Source organism: Macrobrachium rosenbergii, chromosome 5 (genome assembly GCF_040412425.1).
Source record: "Macrobrachium rosenbergii isolate ZJJX-2024 chromosome 5, ASM4041242v1, whole genome shotgun sequence".
Classification (NCBI taxonomy): domain Eukaryota; kingdom Metazoa; phylum Arthropoda; class Malacostraca; order Decapoda; family Palaemonidae; genus Macrobrachium; species Macrobrachium rosenbergii.
The window spans coordinates 65,995,931-66,002,156 of NC_089745.1; positions in this window are offsets into that span (position 1 = coordinate 65,995,931).

Sequence of the window (6,226 nt, forward strand, 5' to 3'; positions counted from 1 at the left end):
GAGTGCAAAATATTACAAAAATATTAATAATTTTACCTGTAAACACAGAACAGTCATAATAATTAAATAAAACCTGCTCTGCCACAATTAAGTAAATATTCTGCAAAAACAACAGAGCATTTCTTCAGCTAATGTAAGAACGGTTTGTAATAACTAAGACATACATGTACTCTGAAACTACAAAATTGTATAATAAAGCAGTACGCTGTTACCAAGAAAACATATCAAAGACAACCTAATCCTGATATACGTTTTCTTAAAAAGCTTTCCTTGCATTTATTCAGACTGAGGCAAAACAAACGGCAGGGATGATGCTCTGGCAATCTGTGATTTTAAGTAGCACCAGAGATGCATGTGCTACATAAAACAGAAAGTTCCTTTATGAAACAAAACATTAGGAAACAGCACACCTACACAAAAGCAGAGCAATCCAAACTCCCAAGTAAAATCCCAATCTCTTTCAACGTTATTTCATTTGTTACCATTCACAAGATCCTGTTTTTCACAATTTTGTGAAGCCCTGCTAACAAACAGACAAAGAAATACACAAACCAAAAACATAACATCCTTGGCAGAGGTAGTAAAGCATATGGATGACTGCCATGCAGGATATCTTCCAATGGTGGCTTAAATCATAGTAAATAACAACAAAAACTACAGTATATGACATTTAGAATCAAAGGTAACTCCCAGAATTAAAAATATTCATAATAATCTGCATAGTGTTAGACATGCACAATGGGTCATGAAGTAGCAACAAGGTTCAGCTGGATAAATTATCATCATAATGACTAAATATAGAGTAATATGAAGACCTAAAATACAACCCTCAGAGCACCATACACATGTAACATTGTGAACAAAGTGTATATCCATAACATCTAATTTACAAAGTATTTATGTGGGTATTATACTTACTGGCAGCAAGTAAGTAAGTGGCAAAATTAAGGGATTTTGACAAAGTAAAAATCTATTTCTGGGGGAAGACCTGTGTCACCCGGTGAAATATCCATTCAGCACATATTTCTAGGTAAATTCATTGCTAAATATACCAGAGAAAAGCTAAATGCAATGCTGGGGTTACTACCCCCAGTGTGAGCTCCATAAAATGGAGTCGTGTATAAGAAAGGGTGAGTTTGTCACTATCACAGGCCTTCGCCCTGTAGACATTCCCAATCTCAAATCTCCCGGAGCGAGGTGCCGTTACAACGCCCGCACCACTCCCCGACTATCAACAAACCAGCCGCCATTTTGGAATTCCATGTTAGCACCCCCCAAGGCATGGTATTTTATCTAGGGGAAAGGAATAAATAGAGGTGGGTCACCGGGTGACACAGGTCTTCCCCAGAAATAGATTTTTCCTTTGTCAAAATCCCTTTTCTGGGCTTCGACCTGTGTCAGCCGGTGAAATAATAACAGAGAATTAAACATACAAGCTTGGTGAAGATCAAGTAAAACTACTGTAATGGAAAGAAATAAAACTATTAGTCAGAGTGAGATTTAATTACCCACGTCAAAAACATATAAGGACATAAGAATAGTAAGATGGGGGAACCATGCCCCACAGCAGACATGAAAACATTACATTAAAACATAATTAAACTAGACTTAAATGCTAACAAAAGGGGACAAGGACAATATGCAACATGGTCAGGAGTCGGGCTGTGAAGCATGCCTGGCCCACAGGAGACGGCAAAGGGAATAAATGAGGCAGGTAGGAGAGAGAAAGAGTGACAGAATAGTATGAAATACATAGTGGTATCATTCAGAGGGAGGAACAATGCTTCCTGCCGCCACTGTGGAAAATTTTAGAGCCTCTAGGGATTTCAGGTAGTGGCGTTTGAACACGAAGGTGACTTCCAACCCGTATACTTTTTGAGATCATCAAAATTCATATGATGGAAATAATTAGTGGAGGTGGCCACCACCCTGATATCATGAACCTTTGGAACTGAATCTGGGTTAGCTTGTTTAATAAAATACAAAACCTGTTGTCTGATGGCCTTCAGAGAAATAGTTCCTCCACCTTCCCTCACAAAAAGAGGGCCCGAAGTTATATTAGAGGTTCTGTCTAAGTAAGCTTTTAAGGTAGAGACTGGGCATAATGACAGATCTTGTGGAAGGGGGATAACCTTCCAGGAAGACCATCTATCTCTTGGATCTTCGTTCTTAGCGAGAAATTTAAGGTCTGGGGCTAGCAGAACTTCTCCTGACGGGAGGAAATCAACATGGTTCGGCTCTCTAGATAGAGCAGACAGTTCAGAAATTCTAGCACCTGAAGCTAAGCTAATTAAGAATAAGGTCTTCCTTAGCAGACTTAAGAATGAACAATTCTGATTATCAATATCTGATGCTAATTTGAGAACGTCATTTAAGAACCAGGAAACCGTGTGTGGATGGGTTGCTGGTCTCAAGTGAGCGCATGCTCTAGGAATTGATGAAAAATAAGAATCTGTTAAGTTAATATTAAAACCATGTAAAAATATCTTTCTTAAAGCTGATTTGGCTGTAGTAATGGTGCTACAGGCAAGACCTTTTTCGAATAATGACCTAAAGAACGAGATTGCAAGGTTCGTGGTCATTACTGTTGCTTCAGATTCTTTCAAGAAGAGTGCTAATTTCTTGACTGCTGAGTCATATTGTCTGAGCGTAGATTCCCTTTTGTCTGATTCTAGGAATAGAGTATTAACGGGATCAATATTAGCATCTTTCTGAGCTGCAAATTTCATGAAATCCATAAAGCTAGGGCATCTTGGACTCTTGAGGAAGCTGACACAGTCCGAGTTTGTACTATTTGTGTCAATTTTGGTTTGGGGATCTGTATGCACCGAAGCTTCAGTTCTAGAAGAAGAGGAAACCAGTTGCTCTTCGGCCAGTTGGGTGCTACCAGAGCCACCTGGCCTTTGAATGTCCTGAGCTTGTGCAAGACTTTCATCAACAGGTTCACTGGAGGAAACAGATAGATCCTCCGCCACTTGTTCCAATCTATCGACATTGCATCTGTGGAGTGAGCCAGAGGGCCCAGGTTGGGAGCCACATAACATGGAAGTTTGTGGTTGCATTCTGTTGCAAAGAGATCTACTTCGAGACCTGGGACCTGACTGCAAATCCACTCGAATGATGTTTTGTCCAGGGACCATTCTGACTCCAGTGGAGTTGTCCTGGACAGGGAATCTGCAATGACATTCTGAACTCCTGCCAGATGGGTAGCTGACAGATGCCACCGGTGCTTGTTTGCTAGGGAGAATATTGCTATCATTACTTGGTTGATCCGGCTCAACTTGGAACCTCCCCTATTTATACAATGCACTACTACCGCACTGTCCAAGACCAGTCAGATATGGATTAGTCTGGTTGGGCGCAGCTTCTTTAAGGTTAGAAAAACTGCCATTGCTTCGAGAACATTGATATGGAACTGGCGGAACAAAGTGGACCATGTTCCCTGCACTTTTTTGTGTTGAGAGTATCCTCCCCACCCGCTTAGAGAAGCATCGGTGTGAATCACTAATGCCGGAGGGGGGAACTGGAGCGGCACTGACTTTGATCAGCTCTTGACTGTTGTCCAGGGCCGGAGTCTCTTCCTCAGAATTTGCGGAATTAGACACACCTTGTCTCTGAACCTGATGTTGGCATGCCTCTGCCATACCCTGTTTATGTCTTTCAGTTTGGTTTTCAGGAGTAGATCCATTATTGAAGCAAACTGAAGAGCACCTAAGACTCTTTCTTGGGTACGGCGGGAAGCTTTCCTGTTCATGAGGAACTGTCTGGTTGCTTTGGCCATTTCTCTCCGTTTGGCCGGCGGAAGAGATAGTTTGTGTGAACGTAGGTCCCACTGGATTCCCAACCACTGAAAGCGGCTCTCTGGAACTAGGCGGGATTTCTCTGTTTATTTGGAAGCCTAGAGATTCCAGAAAACCGATTACTATGGTTGTTGCTTTCCGGCATTCGCTGGCGTTGGGTGCCCAAATGATCCAATCGTCCAGGTATGCGGCTAGCATGATCCCTTGAGACCGTAGTTGTTGAACTACCCTATCTGCCAGTTTGGTGAAAATTCTGGGGGCTATGTTGAGACCGAATGGCATGACTCTGAACGAGTATGCTTGCTTTCCCAGTCTGAACCCCAGATACGGAGAGAACCTTCTCGCAATCGGGACGTGATAATAGGCGTCTGAAAGATCTATAGAGGTGGTTACGGCTCCACGGGGTAGTAGGGTCCGAACCTGCGAGATTGTAAGCATGCGAAATTTGTCGCATTGAATGTAAGAATTTAGACGAGACAAGTCTAGGATTACTCTTTGTTAACTGGAGCCTTTCTTTGGAACGCTGAACAGTCTGCCCTGAAACTTCAAGTGTCTCGCTTTCTTTATTGCCCTCTTTTGTAGTAGATCCTTCACAAAGTCCTTCAGGGCTTTGGATGGTGACTGATGGAACCTGACTAGGGGAGGAGGGCCTCTGCTCCAACTCCAACCCAGGCCTTTGGAGACTATACTGTGGGCCCATGGACTGAAGGTTCATTGGTCCCTGAAAATGATACAACCTCCCACCTACCTGAGGAATCTCACTGGGCGGGGAGATGGTCTGCCTCCTCTGCTACCTCTGCCTCCCCTCCTCGGGAGGAGAAGCGAGACGTCGACCTACCTCTGAAGGAGCCTCTGGCTCTGCTTCCCCTGGCATTTTGGTTAATTGCCTGAAATGCACCCTGGCTTTCATATGAGGCATTGAAAGCTGGGACGAACATATGTAGGGCGGCGGCGAATGATGAGCTGGTTGAACCAGCACGTACTGGGGTTGAGGGCTGAGCTCTAGAGGTTGAAGGCTGACCAGCTGGGAGACCGGAACAGCCTGTAGCACAGTCTGGGCAGGGAGCCTCTTGAATTTCTTGAACCTCTTCCCAGATTTGGGATGAGGTCCGGTGGACTCCGTTGTCTTCCGTTTGTAGTGGAGACCCCAACGGGAGCGGAGACTCTGGTTAGCCCTGGTCGCTTCCGCCAGGACTGCGTCGACCTCTTCCTGGGGGAAGAGATTAGCTCCCGCAGATGGAGAGCTCTTCATGAGCCTATTGGGCTCCGTGCGGATAGAAGCTGCCGAAAAGATATGTTTCCGGCAGTTCATTCGAGCCACTACGAAGTCACAAAGGTCCTGCTGAAACCCTGCTAGTAGGGATTTAGTCAGGACCTGGAAAAGGGCGTCCTCATTGTAAACAACCGAAGTTGCCTCAGCCAGAGTCAGTGAATTTAGGGACCTACTCAGTCTGCCCTTAGTGTCAGCTTCGGCCTTCAGGAGCGAATCCGGGATCTTCGGGAGTTGCTCACTGAAGAGAGAAGAAGCGCAATCGGGGTCCAGCCTACCCACCGTAAAGGTGGCCGGAGCTCCCTTCCAAAATTTGGAATCTCCGGGGAAGACCAGAGAAGTGGGATCTGTCTCCCGTAGTTCTAAATATGTGTGAACAAGTTTTGGCCTCTTATCTACAGTCAAAACTTTTACTATAAAAAAAAGTAACTACCTAGTTGAATGCTTAAAACAAAGGCTTAAAGATCTATAATACAGCAAATGGAAAGAATGATAAAAGGATGAAGATTAGTCTGCAAGCCTGCAACTATTATGATTTACACTTGAATTATGTAAAGTATTGTAAAATTTTTACTCATTATATAAAAATATTTTTTATATTTGAAAATACATAAAATTTGGTGAAGTGAGTAACCGAAGAGAGAGAAATCTAACACAAGTCATCATCATTCAGAGTCTTCATGTAACTCAATAACTAATTCTGTAAACCTCTTACCCTAAAGTCTGAAGAGGCAATATGAAAAATTAACTTGCTGAAATAATACTTATATTTCATTATGAATTTTTCTTTAATCTTACTTCATAACTTATCAATATCATTAAAAAATATTTAAAGAAACTACCATGTTCCTTTAAAGCTTCCATGACTGGTCTGATTACTATTATTATTATTAAAAAAGTTTAACCAGACCACTGAGCTGACTATCAGCTCTCATAGGACTGGCCCAAAGGATTAGGATGAAATGACAGGTCTAGGCTAGAAGCCTAGCACTGGGACCAAATAGGTCTCTCGTTAATGATGATAGAATGAAAATGAAAATGAAATATAAAGCTGCAAAAAGGCATACGCTATCATACTGGAACACAATCACACAATAAATACATTTATACTCATATTTCCATATATACTCACTAAAAAGGTATATTAAAATTCAAA